The sequence below is a fragment of the Tenrec ecaudatus genome, chromosome 16 (assembly GCF_050624435.1).
Source record: "Tenrec ecaudatus isolate mTenEca1 chromosome 16, mTenEca1.hap1, whole genome shotgun sequence".
Classification (NCBI taxonomy): domain Eukaryota; kingdom Metazoa; phylum Chordata; class Mammalia; order Afrosoricida; family Tenrecidae; genus Tenrec; species Tenrec ecaudatus.
Window position 1 is genome coordinate 78,366,836 of NC_134545.1, and position 14,943 is coordinate 78,381,778.

The window sequence follows — 14,943 nt, forward strand, 5'->3', positions numbered from 1 at the left end:
CCTCACTACTTGGAAAAAAAGCGGGGCAGTGATCCAGGAGAGCATCCTTGACCAGATGGGTTCACAGAGCGGTTACAGCAATGGGCTCCAACGTCACCACTGTGCGCATGGTGCAGGAGCGACGGGGCTTTGTTCTGTTCCGGATAGTGTCACCGTGTGTCCGTGCTGACTTGATAGCACACACCAACAAAGTTCTTTATTTTTCAAAGCTGGCCATTCAAGGAAAAAAAAATAAAAGAATCTAGTGTTTATCTTGCTTTTCTTGAATGAACTCATTATGATAGTAAGTTTCTTTTTGCAGAAATGTTCCAGCTAATAGCTGAAAAGTACTGATAGATTTAAAATAACGCTATTTTGTAAACGCTAATGAATTTTGTATGTCTGGGTTATAATCTTCCAAATCTGCTCCATTATCCAAACACAAGATGAAGGGGAATTACATGTCTCCCTATGGAAGTGTATCACACCATCCACGGTGTACTCTTGGCACAAAATTAAACCTGAGTGAAATCTGGTCAAGCCTCTAGAACAGCTCATTTACAGGAAACAAACAGTACAAAGAAGCATGTTAAGTCAGCAACATCCAAGCTGTGGAAACTCTGTAGAGCAAATGACTCTATTCCCTCCAAAAACTCAATGACAAGGGAGTACAAAAGGGATGGATGCGCCTTGGATTCTAATTCAAACAAAGTGTAAAATTAAATACTGTAACCACTGGGGGAAATTTGAACACTGGTAAGATGGTGACATGAAGCGATCATTGTGAGACCCTGAGTGATACACACTTGGGTAGTGCTGCCTTGGGCGCTCACTGAAAGGTTGGAGGTAGTTCAAGTCCACCTGGAGTCACCTCGGATGAAAGACTGATGGTCTAACTCCACGGAGCACAGCTCTGCTCTGACATACCAGGGGTCACCGTGAGTCAGAATTGCCTCAATGGCAGCTCCTTACTCTGTGCATGTGTATTTTTTAAGCATTTGTGACTGGCTGTTAAAGTGTGGCATCCGTGTTAGTACTATATTTTTAAAGAATGAAACTATGTATGCATTTCAGAGATACATTTTGAAATATTTAGAGGTGACATGATATGATGCTGAAATTTACTCCAAAATATTGGAAAAGGGGAGTAGGAGAAAAATAGATGGAATTATAAATGAAGTAAGATTGTCCATGATATGAGGGAGACTGGGTGGGTAGGTGGGGGAGGGGGACAATGTGCTGATAACAAGGGCTCAAGTAGAAAGAAAATGTTTTGAGAATGATGATGGCAACAGATGTACCAATGTGCTTGACACAATGGATGGATGGATGGATGGATGGATGGATGGATGGATGGATGGATGGATGGATGGATGGATGGGTGGATGGATTGCGATAAGAGCTGTAAGAGACCTAATAAAACGATTCAAAAGTAAAGATTGGCCATGAGTGGGTAGGTCTTTAAAGAAGTAGAGTGATGAGAAGATCTGGGCCCTGACTATAATATCCTTTTTACGTTTGCACGTGTTTGAAATGTCCCCAAATAAACACTTCCTGGCATTGCGCTGTTGAAGGACTCCCCGTGAGAGGTGGGTGTAAGGAGCTCTGCTGGTGTCATGCTTACACCTTGGGCTTCTAACCGCAAGGCCAGCCCTTTGAGTCCCCCAATTGTCCCTCAGCTCCCACAGCAATTACGACTCAGAAATCCGAAGGGGCCTCGCTGCTATCCGTCAAATTGACTCCAGTGCTCCGCTTTGTTTTATCCATGATGGTTCTTTTTATCCTTCATATTTTTCGATCTTTTCCAAGAATTTTCACAATGACAGTGAAAAGGCATGATAAACATTCTTTGGGGGCAAGAAACCGTTACAAAAATGAGTGGCCAAATGTCTTAGAATTACATTTCGGAACGCTTGAAAACATTCAAGGTAGCCTGTTGGTGCAACTGGTTGCTAAGCAAAAGGTTAGTGGTTTGAACACACGCAGCCACTGTAGAAAAAGAACTGTTTTTCTGCTCCTGTAAAGATTACAACCTAGAAAATCCTAGGGACCAGTCCTACTTTTGTCACATGGAGTTGCTGTGAGTCAACATTGACGGACTTAATGGCACCCAACCACGCCATTTACTGAGTGCTTATTAAGTGGCAGGCCTGTAAGCGGGCTTCACAAAGTTCATGGAAGAAAATCCATGATCATTTAGTTCCATTTTCCCCTGAGCTTTTTGAAGTGCCCTCGTATTCTAAGCTCATATGTGCATTAACTTATGTCGTCTCAAAGCTATTCCTGTGTTCCTCTTCGAGATAGGAAACAGATGCCCACAGACTTAAAATAACTCACTCAAGATAACACAGCTGGTACGAAAGAGGCCAGGATTTGAACCCGGTCTGGCTCCAGATCGTATCCTCTAAACCGTGATGTTATCCCTACCTTCTGACGAGGGTAGCTGGTTAACTGAACGCTGGCATCCTCCCCCTTCTCCAAATAGGAGCTGCGCCTAGGTGCTGGGGAGCTGCGCTGCTCTGAGTCTGCCTCGCATTCTGGCATGGTTAGTCGGGGACCCTGGGTGACAGTCACTGTTCTCTGAGCTTCAATTTTATCCTTTGTAAAATGGGCCAGTTGGACTACTTGGGGCTGACTCTTTGGCACTGTCAATTAAGTATTGGATTGCTAACCGCAAGTTTGGCGGTTCAAACCCTACCAGCTGTTCTGAGGGAGAAAGATGAGGCTGTCTGCTCCCGTAAAGATTTGGAAAGTCTATATAGGTTTGCTATGAATCAGAATTAACCAGATGGCAGCAGGTTTTATTTGTTTTGTTTATTTGGTTTTGGTCTTACTACTTATTCGCTGTGTAATCATGGGCAAGTTGCATAACCTTTTTTTTTTTTTGGTAACTGATATTTTATTAGTTGTTTTGAGGATCAGGACAGAGAAATGATAAACCATTTGTACATAATTCTTTTTGTTTGTTTGGGGTCACACTGGCTATATTTCTGATGTTTGGGGTTGGGAGGGGATGTGAGGAGAGGCAGATTGTCCACTCTACTCCCATCAGCTGAGGATGTCCTGGGAAACTGACTTTGCTTGGTATCCACAGCCAAGGGAAGACAAGAGCTCTGCTCCAGATCGCAGGCCTGCAGGGACACTTTTATCAGGTTGTCACGGGAACGGGTTGGGGGGGGACAGCACAGCTGCAGGTAGCAGTTCAAGGTCTTACAAGATAGTAAACCTCTCTTGCTAATTGGGCTGGCAGAGTTTGGAGATGTCTCGGAAGAGTCAAGGTCTTGTTTGGAAAGCCAGGAGAGGGAAGCGGACAAGGGGTGGTTGGTGGCAGTGGCTAACTCGGCGCCATCTTCCCAGACGTCAACCTGTACAACTTCTTTGAACTCAGTTCCCATTCCTGAAAAAGGGATTATTAGTCAAGCTCACAGGGCAGTGAAGAGCAAGAAGAGAGACCAGTGTGAGGTACCGTGCCTGGCGCAAGATAGAGAAAAATTGTCATCCTCCTGATTCCCCTCCTTAGAGACCCTGGAGGAGTCCTGGTGGAGTGCAAGTGGTTAAGCACTGGACAGTTGTTTGAACCCACCAGCTTCTCTATGGGAAAAGAAGTAGCAGTCTGCTTCCATAAAGACTGGCGACCTTGGAAACCCTATGGGGAAATTCGACTCTGTCTTATAGGGTCACGGTGAGGAAGGGACCAATTCAACAGTAGTAGTTTTAATTTTGATTTGGGCTTTGGCTTTGGCCTTGGTAAGAGACCCTGAATTGGAGAGGGTTGGGAAGAGGGGTCATTTTTCGAGGGCAGGCATACAGGCCTGGCAGGGGATGTTGACGACCTTGCTGTGCACAGGATTTCAAGGTAGCATAGGCAGCGCACAGAGTGAGGCCAGAATCTTGAGCTGCAGAGAGCCTCAGTTTACCTGAGCAGTATGTTTTTTTCTGGGGACCGATCTCCTGATAACAAGTCCAAAGTACGAGAGACAAAATTCTGCCACCTTCATTTTTTAAGGAACATTCTGGTGTACTTTCTCCAAGACTGGTGGTTTGTTCTCCAGCAGGCAGTGATCTTTTCGATATTCTTTGCCAACATAATATTTCAAATAAACCAATTCTTCTCCAGTCTTCCATATTCTTTGTGGTGTCTACATTCATATGGGATATTGGTCTATAATGGTCAATTCTGGTGATATCTTTACCTGGATTAGGTATCAAGGTTATACTTGCTTCATAAAATGAGTTCAGTAGTATATTTCCCTTTTGATATTTTTGAAATAGTCTATGTAGAGTTGGTGCTACTCTTCTCTAAATGACTGGTGGCTAAAGCCATCTGGTCCTGGAAGATTTTGATGTTGGGAGTTTTTTAATGACCAGATCTATTTCTTCTTGTGTTATATGCCTGCTGAGGTTCTCTACACCAGTCTGTGTTAATGCCGATCATTCTGCTAGGTTTTCAAATTTGTTACAAAACAAGTTTTCACAATATTATGTAATTTCCCTTTAAAAATTTCATTTGACTCACTTGTGATATCTAGGTTTTCAAATTTGTTACAAAACAAGTTTTCACAATATTATATAATTACCTTTTAAAAAATTTCCTCTGACTCAGTTGTGATATCACTCATTTCATTTATTTGGAATATTTGTTTTTCTCCCTCTTTTCCTTTGTTAGGTTTGCCAGTGGTTTATCAATTTTGTTAATTCTTCCAAAGAACAGATTTCTTGTCTTGTTGATTTTCTTCCTATTGCTTTTTAAAATTTTTCTGATTCCTTTATTTATGCTTTAATCTTTATCCTTTCTTTTCTTCTAGGGTCTCTGGATTTGTTTTGCTTGTCTTGTTCCAATTGTTGCAGACTCTGTGGTGATTTTCTCTCTCATTATTCTCTAAAGCCAAAAATCAAACGCAGGACCTTGGAGTTAATTTTGAGTCATGGCAACCCGATAGGGCAGAGTAGATCTACCCCTGTGGGTTTCTGAGACTGTAAGCGATTATGAGAGTAGAAAGCTTCATCGTTCTCCTGAGGAATAGCTGGTGGTTTTGAACTGCTTACCTCAAGGTTGGCAGCCCAATGGGCTGTATGCCACAAGGGCTCTAGACATTTACAAATTGTTTCCCATTCAGTTGAGGACAGACTAGCAGAGTGAATATTATTAGCATCCTCATGACTGGTGAGTGGAAGTGCTGTCAGGATTGGAATCCACATTTGTCAAGAGTTCCAATCTATGCTTTTTTTCCCATTACCATCTTGCTCTGATTTTACACAAGTGGAATATTTTTATGTTGTGCACACTAATATCTTACGATTCTATTTAGCATGAAAATGCATAAGTCATCAATCCAATAGAGTTTTTAAAATCGTAAACTCCATCCAGGCTCAATGCAGCAACAAAAGCAAGACCAGAAAAGTAAAAAGAATTGATAATCTACCCCAAACCCACCACTCAGCATTCAGAGTCAACCATAATGAACATTTTCTCATCTTGTTTACCTTTTTTGAAAAACTGTTTGTAGGTTTGTCTTGTCTATTGAGGAGCTCTGGTGGTATGGTAGGTATGCTTTGGGCTGCCATCTGCATGGTCAACCATTCAAAGCCACCAGCGGCACAAGAGCAAGAGGGGGCTTTCCCGCGACCAGTTACAGACAGAACCACCAGGGGTCGCTCTGAGTCAGCACTGACACAGTGGCAGTGAGGCTTATCTAGTGACACCTGTGGGAGCCAGACCTTGGCAGGCTCGTCTTATTTGCCTCGGTCTTGTACGTTTTCTCCCTTTAATATGATTCAGGCTTACCGCTTTTCCTTTACTCATTTTGGGGTACAATACTTGATTTTTCTTTGTCTAATAGGTTTTTGCATTACTCTAGCTCTGGATCCAACTGAAAGCAGGCAGTAGTAAATAAATGTATTAAACCTAAAAATTACCCAAATAAAGCAAACTGACCTTAGCTGTAAGCTTGTCAGAGTACAGAGTCAGACTATTGAGATTGGCCTCTGTCAGTCATCTCTGACTCTCGGGGAACATTTGCTACATCAAGAGTCTTTTTTGAAGAAAGTTCTATGCATCTGTTTAGTTGACATAAGTGAGCTGATAAGGTATTAGTCCTGTGCAACTGACTCAATCTCCTCAACATACTGTGTGCCGGGTTCTCCATGGGTGGCGTTCATCAGGATATCATTTTTTTATGACTGAATAGTGTTCTCTTAGTATATATGCATGGTGTGTATCCACTAATATTGCTCCATGTTTTATGTTTCGAGAGGCATTTTTAGGGATCCCTGGTAGCAATGTCAGCAGTTCGAAACCACCAGCCACTCCTTGGGAACCAAACAGAGCTTTTCTACTCCCATTAACAGTTACAGTCTTAGAAACTCACAAGGGTAGTTTCACCTTGTCCGATAGGATCGTATGAGTCAATCAGCATCAAGTTTGAGGGCTTTTTGGAAAGGCATTTTCGGTGATTGTAAGTGGTGGGGTGCATAATGGTAGAGTCTGGGGATAATGCTAGACATTTTGCAGTGCACAAGACAGTCTCCCATAACAAAGAGTTATCCAGCCCAAATATGAACTGCCTGAGGTTGAGAACCCCTGGTCTGTCTGATGCCCCTAAATGAAGAGGCTTTGTCTATGTCAGAGACAGGCAGCTGCCGCCTTCTAGTCTCCATAGAAACAAAGCAAAAAAAAAAAATGCACAGACCCAGCTTGACTAAGTGGTGAGGGAAAGCCCAAAGCTTTGACTGTGTCCCTGAAGGGGCCAGAAGTCCATGTCCGTGGGGCTGGGCTCCAGCATGTCCCTTTCAATGCTTTTTTCTCAGGAGTCACTAGTTGACCTTTCATCCAGGGTCACTACCAGACCAGCAGAGTGGGAGACAAGCTGGGGCTAGCATTCCAAGAAGACAAGAGTCTGGATTTGGGATAAGTCAGAGACCAGAGGCACCATGGAAATTCAGAGGACACCTAGCCCCCCCTAGGGTATCGCTGTCATTGGCCAGAAGCATCCCTGCAAAAATGAGGATCTGGGGCGGGGGATAGTCAATGCCTCAGTTCCCCTGTCTTTCCCACAGGAACTGGGTAGGAGAACTGGCTTCTGATGAATATGAGAATGGGATAATGGAGATTCCCCTCATGTGGTACCTCAGGCTTGGAAAGTGGTTTCCGGGTCCCTAGTCAAGAAGGAAGATCTGAATTATTCTGACCGCTCGTGATTGGGGGGGGGGGGTTCTCCAGAGTATGGTGGGGTACAATCATTGCTCTTACCTGGAAGAGGGAAGGAGGAGGGATGCCCAGTTGGATCAAGGGGGACTTAGGAAGGAGGACTAGGTGATGGTGGTCGAGGATTTAGCCCCTGATAAACAATCCATGTGACCTCAACCCAAATGTAGCATGGGACAAAAGACGAAGAAGAGAGCTTGGGATGGCGGGATGTAACGACATTTGCACCCCAGCACACTCTGTAGCCGGAGTCCTGTGCTCTCAGGCAGACAGTTTTGCAACATACTCATGAAATAGACTGGAGATTTTCAAAATAGACTCCACTGGAGACCAGTTCTGGGGAAGAGTAAGCAGCTATTACAAGGGAGAAAGAACCATAAGACAAATTATGTTTGGAAAGAAATATTTAACTGGATTTTTGTTTCAACAGCAAGATTTGTTAGAACCTTTAATACAAGGTTAAGTCAAATAAAAATACTGCTACACAATCATAGAAACATTTATTAAACAAAGATATCAAACGCAAAGCTATTGCTTCTTGACATAGCCTCATCTAGTTCTGAACACTTCCGTAAACCTCGTTTCCATGTTCCTGGCCCTTCCCTGAAGAATGCTCTGCTCTTCAACTCACACCACGCCCAATCGGTGGCTTTAGCATCGTCCAAGGACTCAGATTGCTTTCCTTTTAAGTGTTCGTTGAAGGGAACAAAAAGAAATCTTAAAAGGAGAAGAAAAAAATAATCAAGGCTATAAGGTGGATGAGAGAAGGGTTCCCGGTGAAATTGTCCTAGGACTTTCCTGGGTGCCCGCAAAGGTGAGCAAGTGCATTGTTGTGATGGGGGAGGGGGGAGCTCCACAGTGCAGTTTTCCTAACTTTAGTTTCACGTATGAGGCTTTCCAGGGGCTTAAGACGCCTTCCTAAGAAGCCCCCCTGCTTGTCCTGTGTCTTTCGAGAAAGTCTATCAAGATGATACCTTGAGCATCCCAAAATAATCACGAAGCCCTTCCTGGGATGACCTCTCTGCCTTGAATTTACCTGGCCCCACAGATCCCCTTGAAAGCCCCTGTTTTGATTGGACCTCGCTCCCTGGACCATACTACGGTCAATCTAAGGTTCATTCTTGGTTATGATGTGCTCTGTGAAATCACCTTGGTAGCTTTGATCTTGCTCAAAAGATCAGCTCTTTGTGGTAACGAATCCTCACACGACACTTTTGGTGCTCTGCCAGTCTGCTGAGGTCATGAGGTCCACTTGCTGTAGGGAATGCCAACCATGTGAGATCCCAGCTTGCGAAGCGATCACAGCCAGGCTCCTTCGGTGGCGGTCTTCCCCCGGTTTCTGGACAGCAGACACGGTTGCCTCATTGGTCAACGTTGCCAGTGCTATTTCTCTTAGCTCATCTTTGAAGTCTTCTTAACCATCCAGAAAATACTTGACCCATCGAAAACCTGTAACTTTCTGTGGAGCGGCATCCCCATAAGTGTGTTGCAAAGCTTTAATGATTTGAGAAAATGTTCACTTGAGTTTTGTTAAAAAAATTGAGATTAGCCCTGACCTTGCTGTCATTTCCCCCCTGTCCCCACTGCACAAAAAGAATCCACTTTTCTCATAAGGCGCTATAAGGAAACTAAATGTTATTCCTGAGGGAACTTGTCTACAGCCGTCCACGGACAGCTTAAGTATGCTTTGTTTGGAATAAAGCATGCATACCTGAATTGGCATCCTAGTAGAGATACTTTGTTGACTTTCTCTCTCTTTTCTTTAAACTCTCTTATTCCAATATGGACAGTTCATCTTTAAGAAGAGTCAATGAAAATGAGCATTCAACTTGATTGGGTCACTGGAGTTTTTCTCGGGAGCATCTTGCAGGATGCAGTTTGAAGTATGTTGACCTACTCAATAGATGAGCCCGTGGTGGCGGGGAGGGGGGTGGGCAGTCACAAAGTTGGTGTATGCAATAGATAATTGTCATGGAAAATTCTGAATCTGCATAATTTCTACTTTCACATACCAATGCTAAAGAAAAAGGTATCAGTCTGAATCATTCTGAGTCAAGCTGTAAGTACCCTTGAAGAAAGGCCTGGCAAGCTACTTCTGAAATAGCAGCCATTGTGTACTCTAAGGAGTGAAGTTCTACTCCGACCCACGTGGGTTTGCCATGAGTAGGAACCAAACTCAATGGTGACGGTGACCAACAACCTGACAGTCACCAACAATGTACCTCTCATTTCCTAGGCCTTCCCGCTATCGCTCATACACTTGATTTCCTTGGATTTTGAAACAATTCTCGAAGTTTATACCATTTCCTAGGAGTGACCGACAAACGCTCTGACATTGATTACATAACTTTAAATAAGATAATTCTAGAAAGCACCACCGGCCTCCCACCATCTTTTGACATCTATCCCAGCCCGCCAGCACAGGGAGCTCTTTAAAGGGTGCTTATGTGTGTCAGCAGTCTAACGGGACTCAGAGACCCTGGAAAAGTCTCCTGGCTCTCTGAGAGGAGGACCGAGGACCTGTGGCTAATTTACTGTTCACATTTAACCCAAGTGGAATTTATTAGTTTGGATTCCCTTCAAAACATACCCAGAAACAGATAACTTCTTTGAGGGATAGCCCCCAGAAGCCTGAATGAAAAAAGGGAAAAGTGAGAGAGAGCCAGGAGGAAAGTCAGAAACAGGAATGGTGATGAGCAGGTTATTATGGGCAACTGAGGCACAGTCTCACGGGGGAGCCTCTGAGAAACTCTGGGCAGCAAGCTCTGCAATTGTGGGTGGAGCACTTGTCTACCTGTCCCCCTTTCTCACTGCTTGAGGAACGCCCCTTTGTAGTTCCCCAGGAGCCGGAGAAAGCCTTCAAGCAGAATCGAGACGTAGGCACTCCAAGTGGGATGCTGTCCATGGGCTGAAACTGCCTGCATTGCAGTGGTGGGCCAAGAGGATGGGTGTGGCCGTCGACGGTGTCTACAACCATAAGTATCCTTGGTTGTTGTGGTTGTGGTTTTTCTCACTGCCATCAAGTCAATGCCAACTCCTAATGACCCTATCGGACTGCTCTTGTGGTTTTTTAAGACTATAACTCTTTACGGGAGTAGAAAGTCAAGGTTTGCTGGTTTCGAACTGCCGACCTTGCAGGTTGCAGCCCAACTTGTAACCACTATGTTACTAGGGCTCCGTTTATTATTGAGACCGCACCGCTGCTCAGTGCATGAGTCTAGAAGGCAGGTTCATATCTCAACAGAGATGTTATCTCTTAATAGTTTCAAGACCTTGGGCAAGTTCTGTAACCTCGCCGAGACTCAATTTCCTTTCTTTGTAAAATGGACACGAGGTCAGGACCTACTTTCATAAAAACACTGTGAGTATAAATGAGTTCAGGTTTATAAGCGCCAGTCAATAAACATCAGCTAGTGTTGTTAAATATTACAAGGAGGAGAAGGACCAGTTTCGGAAGCCAACAGGCTAGAGTTTCAATTTCAGCTTTGTGCTGCAAGACTTTGGGCAAGTTGCCTAATTGATCTGAGTCTCAGTGTTTCCATGAGGATAATCAAATTTTGTGTGAAGTCTTTGCTAGTTTTAACTTTTCTCCACAGCATAAAGGAATTTTCCTGGAGGTGCCCTGTGATGCCCCCGCTCCCTCTGGGCTCGCTGTTCCAGGTGGTTCCCCTGAAACCCAGTCTCTCTAGAGCCCGGGAAGAATGCAAAGTCTGGTGGATTTGGTGTGCCTCTCTTTTTTCTGTGCCTGCTGTCCCCTCTCTTCTCACCCTCTGTCCCCTCCACCACCTTCTCACCCCCTACCCTGCATATGACTGGTGTTAATAAAGCCCAAATCCCGGAAAGGACAGGTAGGGTCTGGGCCACAGCCTGGGAGCTCAGCCACTGCATTTGCGTCTGAACTGGAAACGTGGCCTCGGCAGGCAGGAACTTTGGCATCAACCTCCTGGAAAGGAACTGCAGACCATTTCAGTGGGCTCGGTAGAGCTGCCCTTTTCTGGTTTCTCCTTGTTCTGGTCACAGCGAGGTGGTGAGGCAGGTGCTCACTGGAATGACACTAACTGCCACCCTTTCTACTCCCCCATGGTTTTGAGCAAGGGTGAACTGAGGGTCTGACCAACCGGCAGAGGGTGTGAGGATGCCTGCCACAGGCGTCCCCCCCTAAGCTAACTTCCATTTCATTTTCATTTAAAAATGGATGCTCATGTCAGTTATTGGAATAGCTTTGGTGTGTGAATGTACTTTTACAACTGTACCTTTTATGAAATCCCCACACAGATCGAGTATCACCGGGGAACGTTTCGCCTCCGAATTGAGGGATGTTGCGAGTCCTCGAACAAAACATGTAAGTGATGTCAACCGTCTCATGAGGCTAACAATAGTATGTGTCGAGCTGCTGATCTTTTAGATCGGTTGGGTTAAATAAAATATGTTATTGAAATGTTTTTTTACCTACTTTGGTTTTACTTAACCAAGTGGACCCATTAAAGCCAACCTTTCCCGTTGTGTCTCTCCCAAGTCTCATGGGCTTGAGGCAGAAGTACAGCTGCCCCATCGGGTTTCCAAGCTGCAACTTGACCTTGTGGAAGCAGACTGCCACATCCCTCTCCCAGGGAGAGCCTTCGGGGGTTCAACCAATGACCTTTGGGTTCATAGTCCAGGCTTAACCACTACACCACCAGGGCTCCCTAGATGGTCACTAGGAGATTTAAGATGGCGCCTCGGGCTCTTCTTAAGTTTCTGTTGGACAATCTGCTCTGAATGCAGAGAAGCGTCAAACATTAGATGCCCTTGGGCATGCTGTAGCACAATGACTCATTTCCAATGTGAAGAATTGGACCCGGGAGGCGTTTAAATGACCTTCCCAAGATGTGAAGCTGGGACATGCCGAATAAGCCAACGTGCCTAAAAAAGAGGCCACGGACTGAAAGCAAGTGGTTACAGGCATGTGGTCCTCGAACTAAGGAGTTTCAGAACTGTATTCTTCCCCGAGAAGCACTGTTGAACCAGGATGTTTCCCTTGAGATTGCTCCGAGGGGCACATGTGCTTTTCCGGCGTCTATTCCAGATCTGAATGGGTGGCATCGGGGATTTCATGTGGGGCTGCTAACTGTAAGGGCAGCAGTTCAAATTCACCCGCTTCTCCCATAAACAGTAACAATCTTGGAAACCCACAGGGGCAGTTCCACCCTGCCCTCTAGGGTCTCTATGGTCAGAACTGACTCGATGGTAGTGAGTTTGGTTTTGGTTTTGGTTTGATCCTGTTCTGGGGTCCGGATACTTAAGGACTTTCCAGGGAGGTCTGCTCTGTTGAGGAACAGTCTCTCCTGGGCCATGTGGGCTCAGGAAGAAAGCTGGGAGGAAGGAGCCTGAGCCATGCCTCATCTTCTAGGTCTGGACCCAGCAAAGTGCTGCCAGCTGCCCTGCCCGTGCTGTGTGCTCAGAAAGGGCTTTCTTTTCTGTTCAGAGACCATGTCTGCCCTTGGCGGGCAGAGTTCCCCGAGGCTTACTTAGTGCAGGGCCTCATTTTAGCAGGTAGTACACAAACCAAAGCAAACCCATAGTCGTCGAGCTGATTCTGACTTATAGTGACCTATAGGACAGCAGTTCTCATCCTGTGGGTCTCGACCTCTTTGGGGGTCAAGCGACCCTTTCACAGGGGCCGCCTGATTCATAACAATAGCAAAATGACAGTGATGAAATAGCAATGAAAACAATTTTATGGTTGGGGGGTCACCGCCACATGAGGAACTGTATGAAAGGGTCGAGGCATGAGGAGGGTTGAGAACCACTGGTCTAGGACAAGGTAGTCCCACCCCTCTGAGTTTCCAAGAGTGTTAACTCCTTATGCAAGTAGCGGAGGCACGTTATGAACTGCTGACCCTGCGGTTAGCTCAGGGTGCAACCATGAAGCCACCAGGTAGCATCTCTCCCATTGCTGGATCAGTGACCCTCTGTGCGTTGCCAGACTGTAAATGTTTATGGGAGTAGAAAGCCCAGTCTTTCCTGTGTTGCTGCTGGTGGTTTCAAACTGCTGACCACAACCACTACACCACCAGGAAGTATAGGCTCTGGATAAGCTCGATGAATGAACCTAGAGAGAGCCAATCAAGGATAGGCCAGTAGACCAGAGGATGTACACTGGTCCAGATAGGAACTGGAAACAGGAAATCCAGGGCGGATGATCCCTTCAGGACCAGTGGTCAGGGTGGGGATACTGGGAGGGTATAGGAAGGGTGGGGTAGAAAGGGGGAACCAATTACAGGGATCTACATATAACCTCTTCCCTAGGGGATGGGCAACAAAAAGTGGGTGAAGGGAGATGTCAGACAGTGTAAGATAGGACAAAACAATAATTTATAAATTATCAAGGGTTCATGAGGGAGGGGGAGTAGGGAGAGAGGGGGGAAAATGAGGAACTGATGTCAAGGGCTTAAGTGGAGAGCAAATGTTTTGAGAAAGATGAGGATAACAAATATACAAATGTGCTTTATACAATTGATGTATGTATGGATTGTGATTTTGTGATGAGTTGTATGAGACCCCAATAAATGATTTTTTTAAATCATTTTATCGGCCAGAAGTGTGTGTGTGTGTGTGTGTGTGTGTGTGTGTGTGTGTGTGTCCGGGACCGAAGGTCTCCATCCTAGTATCTTAAAAGCTGGTGAACATTAGGCCATCTTTGATCTTCTGTCTTCACCTCACCCACCCATTTCTCTTGCTCACCTCTCCTCTCTCCTTTCCCTCTCTCCCCTCCCCACCCTGCCCTCTTGCCTCCCCTCTTCTTCTTTCCTAAGTCTGTTGCTATGGCATTCCACACACTGGTTCCCCTCCCTCCCTGGGCCTGTCTAGGCTGTCAACAGGTCCCAGGGATCCAGGACCAGGATCAGGCCTCCCTGGAAATTCCAGGTCATTGGAAGGGAAATGAGAAGAGCAGGGAGGTCAGCGGGGGCAGCCTGCCAGGCGGCGGGCGGAGCTGTGCCCAGGCTGCAGCGCCATCAGGGGTGGGCGGGCGCTGCTCAGGCCGAGCGAGCGAGCGGGCAAGGTGGCTGGGGCCCGGCGCTGGACGGGAACCTCCCGCAGGCGCACCGCCAGGGGACAGCTCACAGCCTGTCCTAAGCTTTAATTTTCTGGGAAGGAAATCTCTTCTTCAAAGGGCTTCTAATTCCTTTCCCCCCAAAGACAAAAATTCTCCTCCTTAAGGTATTTGAGCGTTCCCTCCAAGTATTCCTCTGGCCGCCCTGGGGAAACGCTTCAGACCAGATGGCTCAAGGACATACACATGTGCAGGGCAGCTGGGCTGTTCCCTGGGAGCCTGGGGTTTTGGGGGCCCTGCAGCGTTGGCTGCCTGCTAAGGGGTCCCTGTCGATGTCCCACCGCCCAGATTCCTGAAAAGAACCAGGGTTGTGGGGCCTCTCTCTCACTCAACAGAGCTGTGGCCCGAGGCAGACAGTCCTGCTCTCTGCTCTCAGTTTCTCAGTGGCACAAAACTCCCAAACCCAAACTCACTGCCATCGAGCGATTCTGACTCATAGTGACCCTATAGCACAGGGTAGAACTGCCCCTGTAGGTTTCAGAGACGATCATTGTGTACCAGCCTAGAAAGCCCCGTCTTTTTCACAAGGAGCTGGGGGTGGTTTCGAACTGCTGACCTTTTGGTTAGCAGCCTAATATGTCACCTCTGTGTCACCAGGGCTCCTAGGGAAACAAGGCCATTGAATTAAAAAGAATTCTGAAGTCATTAAACTTTCCAATTGTTAAAT

The 14,943-nt window shown here is 46.0% G+C and overlaps 1 long non-coding RNA gene across 1 annotated transcript in view; it reads left to right on the forward strand.

The window, feature by feature from the left end:
* Positions 1 to 14,943, forward strand: part of LOC142429918 (uncharacterized) — a 118,562-nt gene that overhangs the window by 44,059 nt on the left and 59,560 nt on the right. Inside the window, exon 2 of the long non-coding RNA XR_012780439.1 lies at positions 11,459 to 11,525. This is a non-coding gene — a long non-coding RNA (uncharacterized LOC142429918). The remainder of the gene's footprint in view (positions 1 to 11,458; positions 11,526 to 14,943) is intronic.